Source organism: Nomascus leucogenys, chromosome 11 (assembly GCF_006542625.1).
Source record: "Nomascus leucogenys isolate Asia chromosome 11, Asia_NLE_v1, whole genome shotgun sequence".
NCBI lineage: Eukaryota > Metazoa > Chordata > Mammalia > Primates > Hylobatidae > Nomascus > Nomascus leucogenys.
In genome coordinates, this window is record NC_044391.1 from 102901283 (window position 1) to 102920634 (window position 19352).

A 19352-nucleotide genomic window follows, 5' to 3' on the forward strand; every position below is an offset into this window, starting at 1 on the left:
CTCCGCCTCCCGGGTTCACGCCATTCTCCTGCCTCAGCCTCTCCGAGTAGCTGGGACTACAGGCACCCGCCACCACGCCCGGCTAATTTTTTGTATTTTTAGTAGAGACGGGGTTTCACCGTGGTCTCGATCTCCTGACCTCGTGATCCGCCCGCCTCGGCCTCCCAAAGTGCTGGGATTACAAGCGTGAGCCACCGCGCCTGGCCTGAGTTTCTTATATATTCTGATTATTAATCCCTTGTTGGATAAATAGTTTGCAAATATTTTCTTCTGTTCCTTAGGTGGTCTTGATACTTTGTTGATTGTTTTCTTTACTATGTAGAAGTTCTTCAGTTTGATATAACCTCATTTGTCAATTTTTGCTTTGGTTGCCTGTGATTTTTAGGTCTTGTAAGCCAGGGGCTTTTTTACTCAAGATATCTTTGCCCAGACCAATGTCCTGAAGAATTTCCCCAATGATTTCCTCTAATAGTTTTATAGTTTCAGGTCTTACATTTAAATATTTAATCCATTTTGATTTGACTTTTGTGTATGGTGAGAGAGAGGTCTCATTTCATTTATTTGCACATGGACATACAGTTTTCCCAGTACCATTTATTGCAGACTGTTCTTTCCACAATGTACATTCCTTGGTGCCTTTGTTGAAAACGAGTTTGCCATAAATGTGTAGATTTATTTCTGAGTTCTTTATTATGTTCCATTGGTCCATGTGTCAGTTTTCATGCCAGTACCAAGCTATGTTGGTTACTATGGCTTTGTTTTTAGATTCACATAACCCAGTTTGTGCCACATATCTTCCATTCACCAATCCAGACCCTTGCCCTCCCTGTTCTGCCTCAGAAGGCGTGTATATACGTATATACATGTTCCCTTGAGAGCTAGCTTTCAACTGTGTTAGACCAATCTCCAACAAGAAATCCAAGAAACGGGAGTGCAGTCAGGATATGTACTTCCCTAGTTCCCTTCCTGGAAGTCCCTTCAGGCTTGTTGTTTCCTTGACTAGAGTCAGAAGCCTGGCCAAGGAAGCAACCTCTACCACTTGGCTATATAATAGTTGTGCTTATCTGTGGGGTACATGTGGTCCTCCCTCTACCACTCATTCTCTCTGAGTTCCAAATATTGTTTCCTCTGCTCATCTATTTGGACCTAGGGATGTTAACTTCTGCTATTCCTGGCACTGCAATACTACATTATCTTTTGTGGTTTCCCTGCACTTTGCCTACAAGTTCGTAAATAGTTTCTTTGCTAAGCCCTTGTTAGGTTTAGTAAAACCTAGAATTATCTCAGTTTGAATATGCCATCTGTTTCCTCCTGGGACCTTGACTAACATACCTGACTAGTAGAGAGAAAATCTGACACTGCCACTTCCCCACCACACACACTCTTCCAATTTAATGATTACTAATAGTTTTGCGTGTGAATGCCTTCAAACACAGAACATTATTTGAGAGACATATAACACCAAAGACATATGAAAGAAACATAGGCAATGTTTTTAACATGAGAACTTTTTTGAAAAAGCGAAAATTTCTGGTTGCTACTGACCATGCCTCATTTTGTAAACTCCTTTCCTGATCTCTATAACCCTTCACAATTTTAGTATTCCTTTGATCTTTTTGATGACTTACTGTCTCCCCTTATGGACTTATCTTCTTAAATGTAGGTGTCTGGGTTCTCCATTTTTCTCTTCTCTCACCACCCCCCTTCTCTCTCTCTTTGAGATTTTATTTCCTTGAATAGCTTAAATTATCATCACTATGCCAAAGATTCCAAATCTCTACCTCCAGCCCTGACCTATCTCCCAAATTCATCCATTTTCATTATTCTCTGCAGGCTATCCCCAACTTGAATATTCTAACAGTAATTCAAATACAACAGGATCAAAAACAAATTCATATATTTCCCACTAAATTAGTTCTTCCACCTGACTTTCCCCTTTCTATTCCCAACACCCCCAATCTCCTCTTCTCAGCCCAAAATTTTGGTGCCATACTTGACTCCTGTTTGTTGCTTTTCATCACTCCTATTTAGGATACTCCAATAGCTACACTATTCATCCAGTATTCATCTTCTCCTTTCAACTGCCACAGCCAAAATCCAATATAATATTCCCATCCCGGAATGTCACAACACCCTCCCAACTCAGCTTCCCAGAGCTAGTTTTTCCTCCTCTCACACCTAGCCATCTAACAGATTGACAGCCTGAACTTCCCCCAAAATACAATATTTCTATTCTCTGATTTAAAAAATAACTGCCCAGTGTTCCCTGAATTTAAATCTAGACTTCATGGTCTGTATATAAATGTCTCTACTATGTGACCTTAACCTATTCAAGCCCCCATCCCAGTATGTCCCCCAGATTCCAGTCAAGAAAACTTAACTAGCACATAATACTGTTTTCTCTGCTTATCAAACCTTCCACACATCTCCACAGATTTACATTCTTCAAGGTCCAACTCAAATCTTACCTCCCTAATGTGCTTTTCATAAGACTTTAATTATATTCTGCTTTACAATATATTATTTTTATATTGTCATCTTATATACCAGATTCAAAGTTCTCTGAGGGCAGGGACTATTTCTTACTCATTTTTTTTTCCTCACAGCACCTATATAAGCCCCCTTCACATAATCAGTGATCAATAAATATTCATTGAATAAATTAATAAATGAAAAATCACCAGAAATAATTCATTTTTAATAAAGATTTGGAAGACATTTCCTTTGTTCCTTAGGTTTTTTTCTTTTTAGATGCATGCATAGCTATGTTCTGTAGCATCTGTTTATTTTTAGACCTTTTAAAGGTTTTAGATTCTGTAAACTATGTACAGAATATTCCATTCAACATAGGGTGTGAGATTGATCACAGCATGACCCATAATTGTATAATTTCTAATCAAAAGTAAGTGTGACTTTGGCATAAGCCAAACTTTAAGAGGAAGTAAGAGTAGAATAAAAATTCTTGGCCAGACGCGGTGGCTCACGCTTGTAATCCCAGCACTCTGGGAGGCCGAGGCGGGCGGATCACGAGGTCAGGAGATCGAGACCATCCTGGCTAACACAGTGAAACCCCGTCTCTACTAAAAATACAAAAAAATTAGCCGGGCTTGGTGGCGGGCGCCTGTAGTCCCAGCTACTCGGGAGGCTGAGGCAGGAGAATGGCGTGAACCCGGGAGGCAGAGGTTGCAGTGAGCCGAAATCGCGCCACTGTGCTCCAGCCTGGGCGACAGAGCGAAACTCCGTTTCAAAAAAAAAAAAAAATTCTCAGTCTATTGGGCCTTTTGCTGAAGTATTTCTTGTGGTTACTTCCTCCTTAAATACACCATCAGAATCTATCTTAACAAAACTATGTTAATTGTATTTTTATAAATAATCAGTGAAAATAAAAAATAAATATGATACTTTTGGCTCTCAGAAGTTGAACATATTGAGTAACCAGCTAATCTTAGAAGCTAATCTATGAAGTATTATGTATAAAATAAAAAAGATGTGTTGTTAAAGATAGAGATAGAGTGACACAGGTGGCTGAGTAGATCTGTTTTCTACTTCCATATCAAGAAGAGCTTAAACATGTTTGTTTATTTATTCCTTCATTCATTCATAATCCTATACTATGTGCCAAGCACTATGTTAGGCATGAGGGATATCATAAAGCATAAACGTATAATCCCTTCTTTAAAGAGAAGAAAGAACTACAAACAAACGATAGGAAAATAATTCAAATGTAAAGTTTGTTCCAGGCATAGCAGTAGCACAGAGGAGAAAAAAACTTGTGACTGTTTCATCCTTGAATGGCTTCACTAATCTAGCTTTCTATAACTTACTGTAAAATATCACCCACTGGACAAAGCCAGGAAGAAAGAACATATTATAAGACTTAAGTATTTGAATAATTTATAATGGTTTCATTGCTTGGAAAACTTCAATTCATTTTGGCAACATATGAGATCACTGGTCTCAATGTGGAAGATAAAGCATACAGCATTGCAGGGCCTGAAAAAGAATATCCAATTGTAATTACAGTATTTTAAAAGGGAATGCTAGTCATTATTATTTTCAGTGGTCAGGAGTGAAAATGCTTGTTTACTTCAAGTTTTAGCAGCATATTTACCTACCTTAGATTTCTTATCTCTGAGCTAAACAAACCATTTTAATTTCAAGCAAAGCCACAAAGCATTATTTCTCAAAATATACATTTAATTAATAGCTTATTTACTCTGCTTTCTTCTCATTTGACTGCCAGTTTCATCAAGGACAGAAATTATTTCTTACTGATCTTTACATCTCATGCCTAAGCATAATTCCTGGCACACAGCAGACAATACTTGTTAATAGAAATACTTGTTAAATAGTTGTTAAAAGAAAAATGTAAATGTAGACCTTTAGCTCTTTACCAACTGTCGATATTCAAGTTTTCTACTGCCCATGATTTGCAACTTTTTCTTGTTTTTTTCTCTTGATAAGATCAGGCAAAGGAGAAGGATTTCCAAATAGCCTGATAGTGTATCAGCGTTTCAACAAGTTAAAGCCCCAAGACTTACCAGGGAACTTTAATTCTCATAAAAAGAAAATAAACCTTATATTAACCTTTACATGTAAACTCAAAATGGTGCACTCCCTGAAAGTATTCCTCTTGTTGGATATTTACGAGACACCTTTGCAAATAGAAAACTGCAGACATGACCCCTAAGCTTCATGTAAAATGACTGTATTTATTATTTTTATTTTTATCTTCACTTTTGCAGTAGTTGCTGTAAATGGCTTGGAACATGCAAAATATGCTAAACAAGAAACCTAGCCCCTACCTGAAGAGTTAGCCGTTGAAAGGCACAAAGAAGTACAATGGATATAAAAGCCTCTTGAAGAACAGCCTTTTGCTGCATAGATGCTAGGCAAGACAGTATGTGGCAGGAAAAGAGTTGGGGAAACTGCTTTAAAAACCTATTAACTAGGAATGTGAAAAGCAAGGAACAATTGGGAAAGGAGGGAGGTGCTCACTGTTTAAAAGCCTTTTAAAGGTGACCATATTTTTGCTGGCTTTTTGCCTGCAACATAAAATGAGGATGATGTACTGAATGGCTAGCTGGCTGGTGAAGGTGGAATGAATGGCCTGGGCTAGGAAGTCAAGGCTGAATTTTGAGATGCTACTCTGGACTATGTGCAGCTGTTGAAACAATTCTCAGCAATGACCACTTAGACCTTGAAGTAAACACAAAATTCAGTCAGCTTCCTCAATCACCCTTTCATTTTTGTGTGTTTTTCTCGGTCTCATAAATATTTGCCTGTGCTGTCTTTGCTGCAGATATTAAGGAGTTAATAAATTAGACAGCCAACAAGCAGGAATCGGGAAAAGCCACAGAACTTAGAATTGAACAGCTGACAGCAGAGTCTGCAGGTGCAAGATGGGAATCAGCTCTGCATTTTCTATGTAGCACAGTTTTCTCTGCCTGGCCTGTGGCCTGATTTCCTGGCCTCTTTGGGATAAGCTGAATTATAAGACAGAGAATTCCAGAAGATCTTGCTCTGTGATCCTATGAACTCTAGCGCTTCAAAAGGAAGCAATCTCCTTCTATGTTTAGACTGACAATGTTACATATTGGTGGCAGCCTTGTACGATTTTGGTTTCACGTTAGGAAAGAAAAATGCTCTAAATGCCATCCTACTTAAAGAAAAAATGAAGAAAAAATGGTTGATTAAACTGCACTGCATAACAAATTAGCCTCCTGCAATTGGGTGTCTAGGAATGTGTAGAGTGTGTGTGTGTGTGTGTGGTATGTTAAAGGTAATCACTACTTATTAAATATATAAGTACCACAGTGAATATTAAGGTCATAAAAGGGTATGGGAAAGGAGAGAAATGGGCTGCATTCAAGTGCATATTTCTAATCAACTACTTTTTTGTATTCTTCTAATCATTGTATTTGATAGTAATGGACATTCAAGGCTAAACTCTGCATTGTGGCAGTTCTTCCAAATCTTTTTGGCTCTATAGTGGTAAAAATATTAATTCCATTACACTTGAAAATGTCCAATATGATCCCTTGATTAACAAAACATTCCAGTGTTTCTTCTGTGAAGGACTTCGGGCTGCCTGCAAGGGTGATGGTAGGAGTGGCTGATTGAATTGATAATAGGAAAATTAATCTTTTTCCATGCTGGTGAATATGGCCTACACATCCAAACCCTTTTGACAAAACTCTATTTTGAGGAATATATTTGTAACAAGGACAGAAAAACTCGGAGATCTGGGATTTTTTTTTTTTACCTAAATGGACTCCAGGAAGGACAGATATATACCTCCAGTTAGCAACGGTTAAAATGGGAGCTAATACCAACTCTTAATTCCCAGTTTGGATCTTCTCTTTCTCTCAGGACTACTTTAAGTCCCCAAAATTCCATGCTTCCAATTTCCCCTTCTACAGCTGAAGATCCTATGATTTAAATCATAAAAGATTAGCTATTTTTGGACACTGGCCTTGTATTAGTTTGACAGAAAATTCTGAAAAGGTCTCCCCATTCCAAAAATGTCTTTCTCAGACTTTTTTGGGGACCTAAAATTCCACCACTAGAAATTTTAATATTTAGAGTAATGCTGTGTCCCTTACTGACAAGTTCAATTTCAAAACACAGTAAAATTAAATAAACATAAAAATAAATGTATTATGTAAATATAATTTTTAAGTATCTGTGGGCCAAAGATCAGGAGGGAATATAGAAATGTGATTTATGGCGTGAAGGTAGTAGTATTACAGATTACATCTGCATTTTAAAATTTCTTTTTACTATGCTGATAATAAACATCAATAGGGAAAAAAATAATATTACTTTTAAAGGCTCAATTCTATCTGACCACTGTATCTCTAGCTAGTGGAACCTAAAATATAAGTCACCAAAATTTTAAAATAAAAAAATTAAAGAATACTCTCACTTAGTGATTTATGACTAGATTTAGGGAGAAAAAAACAAAACTCAACAAATATTCACTTAAAAGTTAATGAGTATTTGCTATGGAGAAGGCATTTTGTTGAGTGATACAGAGGATACAAAAATGACCAAGATCTGCAACCCCCCCTCCTTCAAAAGCTTATGGCATAAGGCTGGTAACTTTGAAGAAAAAGCACATTGTTATCAGTCATCAGTATATTTTGGTGAATCCATCTATTAGCCATTTGTTTCAGATTTTGAAAAGCTGAAGGATGGGGCAAGCCTAGGATACTACCTAGGAAAGATCAGCCTGGATTAAGACACTTAATGAAAGAAGATGAGGGAAGTGGGCACAAGCCGGGGGAGGCGATAGCACAAAAGAGGGTAGAAGATGAGAGCACGCTGACTGCAAACTGTGTGTGTTTCAGAGGGTGGATTTGCTAGCTCTGACTTCTAGCAAATAATTTTCAAAATGTAAAGTGGACCCTAACAAAGTACTATCCTTATCAATCCAAGAGTGCCAAGCAATCAAGGAGAGATATTTACAGACAATGTGCTTTCAGAGTCACAATGTAAACTCTAAAGTAATATGTATTTTCTTATAAGCTTAACTTTAGTGAAGAATGATTTTTGAAGTTCACTCAAATATCTAATATTTGTAGATATCCTTATTTCATTACTTTGCTCCAAATATTTAAAACCAGAAGAAAAAAAGTAATGTCCTTAAGGAGTCAAATTCGTTATTAAAATATTTTCCAAGTTGTTTGGAAAATGGTTTACTTTCTTTTTTTTCCCCTTTACTAGACCTCAAAATACATTGAGTTTTCCTCACTGGTAAAGAAATACAACATTGAGAAGTATCAAGTGAACCCACTTGAACAGGCTTCAAAACCATACCACTAATATATTATTTTAAAATGTTTCTCTAAGATGCATTTCTTACAAGGGAACACTCTTTAGGAATCATTAACACTCACAGTCCCTAAATTTTAAATTGGTCCCTAATATTCCATTTGGTAATCAATATCCTCCTTTGCTCCTCCCCCACCCTCTCAGATAGCCTTATTCTCTGTCAGTATCTATCACATTTTCTTTTTTCTTTTTTTTTCTTTATCACCTTCTTCATTCTTAATCCTTCCTTTTGGGCCAAGCTGTCTGCCCTTTATAGCTATATTTACTTCCTCCTTCTCTTTCCCCTTTAACTCTTTCTAGACCTTTAGATTATGAATGCGGAAATTTGTGATTCATTATTTTTGCCATAGTGACCTCCTATGAATAAAATTTGCCTCCTCCACAAGATTATTCTAAGAAAGCATACCTTTAAGTATCTACAACTATTGCCCAAATAGAGACAACCATTTGGTTCAACTTCATATGTGTTAAGCCAAATGTATTCAAAAATGATTTCCTACTCCGATTCTTATTCAGTATTTTCTGTGACTCTCCTTTATTATACCTTTCTAGTGCAATGGAAACTTTAGCTATCTGTGGTCTAGTCTGAACTGTACATGGGGCAGTGACAATGGCCTTCTGACCCTATGGCTCTTCCTGGCTGTGGATAGAATTGATAGCACTTTTTCAATTTCTCCCTTGTCTTTGCTTGAACATACTGGAATTACAACCTCTGACAAAGGTAACATCCCTTTTGTAGTGGAAACAAAAGGGGTGTGTAATGAATTGGTTAAGATTACACTGCATGTTTAGATGATGAAATCCAACTGCAGCTCAATTCCTTTATTTCCTCTAGCTGGACCTGGTCTTTCAATAAGACATTATTGACTGGCATCTTCCCCAGAACAGGTGCTTAGGAATATAGTCTTGCTGCTTTGAGTCCTTTAGACTGGAAAACAACTACGGTATAGGTCAAGAGAATCAGGTATGAGACAATAATGCCCAATACCTTAGGACATGCACTGTAGATGATTCATATCCAGGTGGTATTAATGGAATAAAGGGTCCTTAGACTTATATGGAGAGCTAGCGCTTTTCAAATTAACTAAGGTGGCAGGATATGAGTTACAGGTTTATTTGCCATTTCTCTGCAAAAATTCTAGGACCAGGAGGAGATAGAGGAGGAAGGCAATTTTTAAAATAATTCACCAATATAGATTGTGCTATAATGATATAATAAAAGGAATTTTTAATTTTTATGAAGATGAAATCAATGGCACAATGTGTGGTATTAACAAATGCTATCTTTTTACCACAATCATATCACCTTTGGTTACTCTGGATAGCAAATTATTGGCCTCTTTCTTCTTTTTCCCTTAAATTACTTTGGCTTTTGGTTTGTCTTTTTTTTTCTTTTATTTTTCAAAAATAAGATAGCTTACAATTTTTGCTTTTAAAAATGATATAATACCCATATTGGCTGCAGAAAATATTTAAAATGTGTGCTTTTCAAAGAATGATCAGATCATTTATTCATCTTTAGATACAGATGATTATATTCATCTCAATTATTTTTGCCAAGGACTGTAACACTAATTTTACTCTTTCTAAAAATTAAAATAGCAAACAGTTTATATAAGGTGTTGATAATTACCTATATTATTGTACTGCTGTGACAGATGTTGGCAAAAAAGCCTAAAATGCCTACAGCTGTGCACTCCATGACATCTAGTTTATACTCAGACAGAAGGCTAACAGATGTTCTGAACTGTCACTTTGCCTAAATGTTTTTAAAGTCTAAGGACCTGCTTTATAATTCGCCGGAGTCTGGTTTGGTTTCACAGAGGTCCTCAGAATTCCCATCTGTGACAATTAATGCTGAAGACATTGATAAATCAACCCTTGTGTTTTCTCTCTTCTTTAACAAGCAGACATCAGTTTATACATGCATGGTAGATTGTGAAGGCTGTTTTTATATACATCCTATTTGTAAAATTATCTCCTTAAACAGAGATAGAATTGGGCTATAAGAATATATGGAGGTTTGTTTTGAGCCATGGAAAGGGCAAGGAAATCACCTATTCTTTTCTTTCTGCTAATTTTATGCACCTTGGAAGTAAAATGTTAACCATTTCCAATGACAGTTTTCCAAAGTTATAATTGTTCTAGTGAATAAAAAGATGTTTTTTTATTTTTCTGCTCATAACAATAACTCTTAATTGTGCAGCCTGTTAGAAAAATGAAAGAAGACAATAAATGGCATTGAGAAAGTACACAGCACATCTTCTCCAGCTTGACTCCCTAATACTTCCTCTTCCTAAACATACCTTCAGATCCCTCATACAGAATTACTGCCCCGTGCAAAGGCCATCAATGCCTTATTTGCTGTTGCTCTTAATTTTAACAAGCTGGATTCCTGTAGTACACTTGCTTAATAGTTTAAACATTCTGTTAACAATCAGGTGTTTGGCCTATCCTGTTTCTCCTCTATTCTGTAAAGAAATATAACTCCAAATAGTACATCTTCCTGGGTTTGTTTCTAAATTAGTCCCCACACTTAATTATGAGGATGAGAGGGATGCCTTATTCCTCTTTGTTATAGGCTAAGCTCTCAGTAATCCCAAACAAAAGAGCCAGTTCTGGAAGATATAGGATTTGCTAGCAGGATTATGGTCTCATAGATAATGATGTGCAGTCAGCAGAAGCGAAGCTTTATTTTAATTCAAATAAGCTAGTAAACAAACCACTGACAAGTCTGCTGGTGAGAGTAACTGGCTGCTGTTGCCACATTGGCAGCAAAATTATAGAAAATCTATTATACCCTGTTCACCATATGTTTAATTTAATACAAGATACAAATTAAACTATTCACAGTGCCTATTAAAATAACAATACTTTTTTATATTTGAATGTTTTAAAATAATTTCTACTGACCTTTTAAAGGGCAGTTTTGATATAGGTGACTGTCAGGGGTGGAGGGAGGTAGTTAATAAAAGGCAAAAAATTGTAATTGCCTTCCTGAAAAAATAAAAGTATAAATGTTCACTGGTTTGCAGATGTTAATAAGGTTAATTAGCAGTCATGTGTTCTGCTACTACTATATTTCCCTCCCATCCTTTGGGTTTCTGAGGCTAGAGTTTTAAGAGTGATACTTAGTTTGACCTATGTGAGTCTGTCCTCATGAAATCATTACCTGGATCAAGCCAGCCTATGGGTAGCCTTAGAACTAACGCCAATTGAGACCTATAATCTGAAAATGGAGTTTAAACTCTAGAACCAACTTGGGTATGGAAAAATGCACAGACTTTTACATTACTGCTTTTAGTCAATTTCTCCATAGCCAAAAGATCCTAAGGGGAGCCAGAATTAAGAGGCTTCCTTCCAGAGAAAGGAGAGAAGAAAAAGACAAGCCCACAACAAATTTGTTCATAACAAATTTTTCTCTCGTACCCACAACAGTCGGCAACCAGTGATGCTTGCTTGAGTCTGTGGGGACTCAGTCTACCAGATTCTAAAGACCAGACTGGGTTTTAAAGTTATAGAGCTAGATTTGAAACCCATATCTACTATTTCCCAGCTGTGAAACCACAGATATTTAACCTAGCTGGGTCTTCCTTTATTCTGTAATGAGGGGACGTTGGGGTGAGGGGAAGTATAATAATTCCAATATTATAGTATTATTATGAGAAGTAAATAAGAGAAAGTATCTGGTACATAATAGGTACTCATTAAAGATTGGTTCCTTTCCTCTTTCACTCTCAAGCAAATAGAAATGTTGCCCTTTCTTCAAAGGTGAAGGGAGAGTGTTAGGAGGAGGAGCTGGAGAGGGAGATATGAACGAAAATTCATGGAATCAGTTTCTTTGGATCATTAATTCCTTTCCACCGCCAAAACCCAAAATGGCATTCTCCTTTTCTCTCAAAATTCACCATAATACGTACTCTCTTTAAGACTGTGTCGGTAAGCCACCCTAACCAGCTCTCTATTGTTGGGCATATGAATTAGAAAAATAAAAAATAACCATTACACTTTGAGATATCTTTTCCAACTTTTATGTACAGATTGTGCACTGAGTCTACAATTCTGTTCATGGGGTTGCCTCATGTGAATTTTGGTTCACAGAATAGAAGTCTAGCAAATCCAACTACGTACTGGTAATTACAATATGCATAAGGTGTACACTTGGAAAATGGCCTTAGTTTCAATTGTTCTTGAAGTCCAACAGATGATATTAATATTTTACCAAAAAAATGAGTAAATTTATCTCAGATTGATGCAAGAAGCGATTTTCAAAGCATGGTCCTGGTAAGAATATGCCAGAGAAACACCAGACAAATATCCATGGTCCCTTCCCCTCTCTCCGGTAACCTGTTATTCAGAGGTTGAGAGATCAGAGATATTTCCATTTATTGAAACACTGGATATATCGTTAAATTAAGAAACTGAAAAAAAAAGGGTCACAAAATTTGTGGTATATTTTAAGTGTTTAGCATTTTAAAATTAATACTTTTAACACATGAAGACAAAACACGATTGTACGTATAACTTCATTTTGTATATAACAAAGGAATTTAAATGGATTTAGACGCTCTCCACAGGCCTTGCTTCTACCTCTAAATTTCCACTTAGTTACACCCTTCTCTAGTCCCTGTTGTCAGGTCCCAGAGCATAAAACAGATTGAGGGAGCCACAGAGCTCCAGAAGTGTGAGAAGGGTGAGAAGGCAGGCCATGCTGGCTAGGTACAGGCCACTTAACAGACAGGCCGCCAGCGAGCCTGCACTGTCACCTTCCCCACCTCAGGTTTCCAGGTCCGTGGCTCCTGACCTGAGAGCCGCTCTCCTCTGAGAGGGTCTCCCAGTCCCTTGCTGGCCCAATCTCGGTTCCTGACTTTCCACCCCCGAACCCTCCCCGTTCTTCAGGGAACCACGATCCAGCCCTCCAGAGAGGTTCTCCTGGGCTCGCCGTTTCGCCCACGGGGTACGGGGAACGAACTCAACCGGACACACTGTGCATCCGGAGGAACAGACGGTTCCAAATTCATTTCCAAATTTGAGTCTAGAGTCAGCAAGATCTTGGCCGCCCGCCTGCGCCTCGGAGCAGCCCACGAGCCCATGAAGGCGCGTGGGGAAGGGGGGCCTGGAAAGCCCGGGCTTCGACTCACTCGGCCAGTACTGCTCCGAGGAGGGGGCCTCAGCCTCCTTCGGAGCCAGGGCCGCGCCCGAGCCGCGCTAGGCCAGGGGGCCGGACGCGCACGGAAGGGGGCTGGCGGACACGGCCGGGTGGTGGCGCAGTTCCTGGGGGCACAGGGCAGCCCAACCCGCCGGCCCGCGCCTCCGCTTCCCCATTGCAGCGAAACTGGACAAGGCCCACCCACCCAGCCGGGCCCGATCCCTCAAGCCACTTTCGGCCTCAGTCCCCGTTTCTCCTCGGGCTTCCACAGACCCAGGAAAGGACGGAGGCGGCGAGCAGGCTGACTAGAAGTTTATTCTAGAGGCTTTGAAAAATGAGGTTTCCAGGTCTCCGCACGCGCGCGCGCGTTCTCGGGCTAAAGGTTCGAAGCTAGAGTTTGAATTTAAGCCACGTCCTGGGACAGGTCGCGTTCAGCGTGGGCGTCGGCCCCGCCGCGGCCCCCGGCCTCTTCGAAGTGCGCGTCAAGTGGGGTGTCGGGTCGTTTTGTTTTTTCTCTAAGTGAATAATTCAATCGTGTTAGGCCAGGTTACATGCTCATAATACCCGGGTGTATTTAAAAGCACCCGCGTTTCTAAACCTCCCGCAGAAAGTGGGAAGCAATCGCCCCCTCGGACCTGGCGCCGCTGCGCCTGCTGGAGCCGCGCTTCCCCACAGTCGGGCGGCCAGTGGAGGGCGAGGAGCGCGCGCGTCACCAGAGGCGGCCCCGGCCTCCCAGAGCCCGCACCGGGAGGCCGAGGGCTCGGGACTCGAGCCGTCTGAGTCCGATTTCTTTCCACGTGCAGAGGGTAGAAAGTGGCCAGTCAGGGCGTGATTGATTGCTTAAGGAGAGAGAAGCTACAGCTTTCACGGTAGTTGATAACTAACTAAAGCATGACATGATGCCATCTGTGTGAAACTCGTGATGTGTATGGTCATTGGTTCACTGGAACATCCAGACCCTGATCGTGCGTATCGTGTTTCCTTACAAGCAGCACTCGCGATTTAAAAACAGGTCCCGGGTGCCCCTCTTGCTGATCCTCTCTGCCATTAGCCCGCTTAATTCCCTTTTTGTAAATTCCCCTCTTTACCTTTCTTTTCTCCCTCCCTCCCTGTCTTTCTTCTTTCCTCCTCTCCTTTTCCCCTTTCTCTTTTTCTTCCTCAATCTAGGTCTTTGTGCTGAATGATATTTATTCACCGACGTCCCAATCTGAGGGTGAGGGGAAAACCCCACCCTCCACATCTCCCCAGCTAGGCTTGCGCTTGTAAAATATGGGGTTCAGCTTTGGCTCCAGAGCGCTTTTGAACAGTAAAGTTTCCAATTCAGAGCCACCTCTAAATAAATGCCCATAAATTTCCCAACCCTGTGAGAAAGCCATTTCTACAACCCAGCATCGTCTGGGTGATGTGTGTTTGCTCCAACCAGAGAGGCACTGGTCAGTCACCTCAGTTTCTGCCCTCTGGATACAGAAAGTGCTTTTGTTTGTGTTTTTTGGTTTGTTTATTGTTTGTTTTTTTAGAAGCAGTTTTCCAGTTGTAGACTACTGGTTCCTGATTCCCTCATCTGTCAAGACAGTTTGTCAGTTTGGCCCTGCACCTTGCGTTTCACATTCTACATTTTTTAGTTAAACGTTGAAGCCTTTCCCTATGTCAGATGGGATGTCATTGCATTACAGTTTTTGAGACAACTTTTGCTGACTTGCCTAAAAAAATATGTCGTCCTGATCTCCCACAGGGGAACGAGGTCAGCTGAGGGATTTTTCAACTTTCTTATGGCTGGGATTGAATAGATCCAAGTAATAAGATATATCAGGTTTCCTCACCTTTAGTCACCTTGGGCTACTCACAGATGCACTCCTATCTTACAGTCTTAGATTCAGCCCAAAACCCCTCAGTGGAAAGAAGACAGCAGTTCAGATTCTTCTTTCAGGTTGTTGTAAAAAAAGGAAATGGCTTTTTTTCAGTTAGGAGCATCCTTTGTAAATTCTGATATCCAAAAAATACATATGACACAAGAGGCAGGAAGAGATCTTCAGTTATTCCAGTGGATTACTTTTTTATGAAAACACTGGCTAAAACATTTTACATTCACCCTTCCTCATTCCACCTTTAGCTGGAAGAAGTTTCTAGTATTGATTTAATTTTGTATAATGCCCCTACCCTCTCCTACAATACCATAAGTAACAAATTCACACACCTTAGCCTGTTCTGTTGAAAGTCACTCTTGATTTACTCTCTTCACTTCCCTTCTACCCCCAATGCACTCATACTTTTACAGATACATTTTTCTTGATCCAGAGAGTATTGGGAGTACATAACTTTTTTAGTATTGTCTTGACTTTCATTCTTTTCTGAGATTGGACTCTTTATCCTGTGATACAAAATGAATTTGTGAGAAACAACCATGTGAAAAATTACTTAATTTTCTGTTTCGATGTATTTGTTTTTCAAGCTTCATAGGAAAGGCTTTAGTTGGTGTTTAAATGATAGTCCATGAAAATTCCTTATTAGATGACTCCAGACCAATTGTAAACCAATAACATAATTGTTTCCAAAAGGGAAAGTGGAAGTTGAGATCAGTTATATCGAGGGATTCATTTGAGTGTTTATCTTTAAAATGGTTTATAAGAAGAAAGGGAGAAATGAACTGGGTGGAGGACAGAGGTAGAGAATCCAGTGAAAACATGTTTTTAAGATTAAAGCCATTTTCCACACTATTGTCTTGCCACAAATGACAACACAGAGCAGGAGTCATGAAAGTGGATTACTGTCACTCTGAGCTATTGGAGGCCCAGAGAGCCCTGGCATTAATTCCTATAGAAAGGTAGACAAACCTAGTCGGTAACTAACACCGTCCCCCACAGCGCCCTCACTGCCAGGTGTTCAGGCTCTCTCAGAGTTGATACCGACCTCAGGGGGGTCTAGGTGGCAGGGCTTCCCTTGTGAGAGGAAGCGGACACTCTCTGTGGAACTGAGAGGGAGGAAGCCAGGTGGCTGTAAGAGCAAGCCTGAGGGGATAGGGTGCTGTAATAGGAAGGCTGTGGCCACCAGTCCCTCGCATGGCTGCAATTAGTGAGTCAAAGCTAGCTAATGATGAGTCAAAAAGAGCCAAGAGTAGGACCTTCTGGGTGCTGAAGACTAACCTTTAGCTTGTTCCACTCCTCCCACTGGGCTCCCATCCTAGGTTTTCCAGGATTGGAGACCTTACTGGAGGAAAGGGCAAGTATGTTAAGAAAACATGCCTAGCCCCTGTCTAGCATGCGCATACTGGCGGGGTCTTGCAGAGATGGGGAGAAACACCTTGGGATGAAAGAAGCCCTCAGTGATCTGTATGTCTGGCTCATACAGTTGTACACGGCCAACCAGAGAGTGGGGGAGAGGAAAGCCTCATTTTTTTTTTTTTTCAGTCACTCTATCTGGGGTTGCTTATCTCCTCTCCCCCAACCCTCCACCTCACCCCATCAGGACCAAATAGAATTGAAACTTCATTGCCTTTGCCTGTACTGAGCCTAAAAACTCAGGGTTTGATAAGGTTACTGCACCAGTGATACAATTGTAGATTTTTAAAAGCCTCCTCAAAGAGACAGATGTTTGGGCTGATTAAGAATTGAGGAGGAAACCTGCAGCTGCACCAAGGAATAATCTATTGGACAAATATTTTAATAAAAAAATATGAAGAGATCAGCCCGACCTTGCAAGGTCTTCTGCTTTAAAAAAATCTTTATCAAACCCCTATTCTATGGCTTCAATAAACAGAACCCATTACCTCACGGCATCTTTTGTTGGCCCCATACAAGAGAGAACAAAATGGTTATTCAGGGGAACGCTTTCGATTTTTATTGTGGGTAGCCTGCACAAAGAGCCGTGTTATTGTATTTAAAAGAACCATCTGTAGCAGAAACAATGGCATCAAATTATCTTTGAATACCCACTGAAAAAACATAAAGCTTTTTTTTTTATTCTTCTTCTGTACGGTGGGGGGATAGAGCAGTGTTAGGATAACTGACTTTTTTGTTGTTCTCTGGGTGCATTCTTCTCGCTCCCCCTCTCTCTCCCCCTCACCCTCTCTCTCTTCTCTCTCTCCCTCTCCCTCTCTCTCTCTCTCTCTTTTAAAAAATCAGCCATTTGGGGTTTTAAGCCATAAACGATTTTTCTTGTTGCAGGGGATTGCAGTGGCAAAGCTAGGCTAGGTCTTGGAGGCTGGTGTAAGGCGATGCGGGTGAAGGCAGGAGGCTGATGGAAAGACTGGGGGGAAGAAAAGCCGAAATGGATTCACGGTGCCTTGGATGAAGGACGAGAGGGGAACTGCAAGCTCCTTCAACTGGTTCTGTCCGGTGAGAAGTGATCAAGCTTGGGCTGACAAGAGGCTCAGGGAGCCCTCACGTTCTTTCGCTTTTTTACCTGCCAATCAAACTGCTACAAGACAACACCCTGATCTGGCATGGACATGTAAGTAGCTTGCAACCCAACTTTGACATTCACTGCTAGCTCACTCCTCCCCCCACCTCACTTTCTTCCCCACTCATTCTGTTTTTCTTTTTTTTTTTTTTTCTTTTGACCTTTAAGAGATCTGGAAATACACCCTGTGTGGCAGTCATTTAACACTGGTAGATTTAAGTCTGAAAGCGTTAACTTTTGGAATTAAATTCTAATTTAGATTTAACAAATGCAGAAATGAAATAACATTATTTCATTCTATTTTGGACGGTTTTGATACTGAACTTAATCAGTTGTCTTACAAGGGTGTGTTTCTTTTACTATGAAACTGAAGAAATAGATCTGTGAGCCCCCAGAAAGAAACCCACTAATGAAAAATTCAGGCTTCCATCTTAAAAATGTTAAACTCTAGCATTTCACCCCCACAAAGAACCTCTTCCACACCAATGTCACTAAATAGAAAGAGTGATTTGATTCAAAAGGTACATAGCATTAAGGGGTTGCTACTACTTCAAACGGCGTCTTAACTATTTTGGTGGTGGTTAGGGGTAGGGGGAAGTTGCAAAACAAGAGGAAGGGGACATGGCGACACCTCGTTTTTTATAAGAGATTGACATAGAGGGAGATAGAAATGCAAAGGGGCAGGATAAGCAGGAAATATTACCTGAGAGAAGGAATTACAGAGCATGGCGAAGCTGGAAGGTGGGAGGGTTTCTGCGGGAAGTCGAGCGAGGGGTGATGGGGCTTGCTCTTTGGCGCCCTCTAATGGCAACTTGAACCAATGTTTTACTTTCGTAATGCAGCACTGGGAAAAGCAGCTGGGTTTTTGTTATTGCTGTTGGGTTTTTTTCCTCCGCAGACTTAGAAACTAGAGACTATTAGTGGAGTAAATTGATTGTTTTCAGCCTAGGAACTTATGTATGTCTTAAACTCACCAGTGTTTCCTCCTCAAACATCCCCTCCTCTCCCTAAATCTTGTTAAACTAATAGAGGAGGACAGGCTAATGGCAAATTGACTTATGGAGGGTGGTCCACGCCCAATTAGCCATTGAGGGCGGGGGAGAGGGGGTAGGATTCGTTTCCTACCTGAACAGCATTCTGACTCTTCTAACATACTCGAGAGGTGTAGGGGGGTGGAGTAGGAAGGGATGATTTGGAAATTGCAGATTCTGACACGGGCTCATTATAATACAATTTTAAGGGGGCTCTTGGGAACCTCTGTTATTGCGACATGTGGTGGTCAGGGGGCTTTCCTTCCCGCCTTCTTTTTCTTTTTTCTTTTTCTTCTTTCTTTCCTTCTTTTTTTTTTAATTTGATAGATAAAGGTTAATCTTGGGCTGAATGATAGAGCTATGATTGACAAGAGAAAAGGTGTTGAGGGCAGGTCGCGCTGTCTTATTTACAGCCCACTGCTTGCTGTAGAGTCTTTGTTAGGACTGGAAAGCTAATTTAGTGCTGATCAAAAGCACCACAGAGTTAAAGGACTGGTAATGACTGCTAATTTCATTTCAGCCTCATGCATCCCCAACTGCTGTAATTAAAGACACGCTATTTAAATACAGGTGAAGGGTTTTTTTTTTTTTTTTTTAGTTGGGTGGGGGGTGGGTGGATTACAATTTTATTTAGATCTTTTCTTATACTCTACTTGGGTGTTATGTAGTCCCAAATTAGATTTTATTATTATTATTACTTAGAGCCGCTCCTTGTCATTTATACCTGGCTTTGCAGAATCGGAAGTGTGAAATGTGTCACTCACATAGAAGCCCCTGTTTAAAGAAAGGGTGGGGCGGGGGAGTGCAGAGGAGTAACTATTTAGGGGTGATTTAAATATTTAGGTCTCCTTTTTTTCTCCTTCAAATTAATAGAAAGGCCTTCGATATAGTTAAACGTATTTGAAACTGGGGGCAAGGTTAACAGGCCAAAGGGATCAGTG

At 40.2% G+C, this 19352-nt stretch overlaps 2 long non-coding RNA genes across 2 annotated transcripts in view; one reads left to right on the forward strand and one right to left on the reverse strand.

Moving 5' to 3' along the window:
* The window catches only part of LOC115837305, a 63324-nt gene extending 45186 nt beyond the window's left edge, over positions 1 to 18138 (reverse strand). Inside the window, exon 1 of the long non-coding RNA XR_004032352.1 lies at positions 18084 to 18138. This is a non-coding gene — a long non-coding RNA (uncharacterized LOC115837305). The remainder of the gene's footprint in view (positions 1 to 18083) is intronic.
* LOC105740518 overlaps positions 16792 to 19352 on the forward strand; it is a 43255-nt gene continuing 40694 nt past the window's right edge. Inside the window, exon 1 of the long non-coding RNA XR_001116562.2 lies at positions 16792 to 17431. This is a non-coding gene — a long non-coding RNA (uncharacterized LOC105740518). The remainder of the gene's footprint in view (positions 17432 to 19352) is intronic.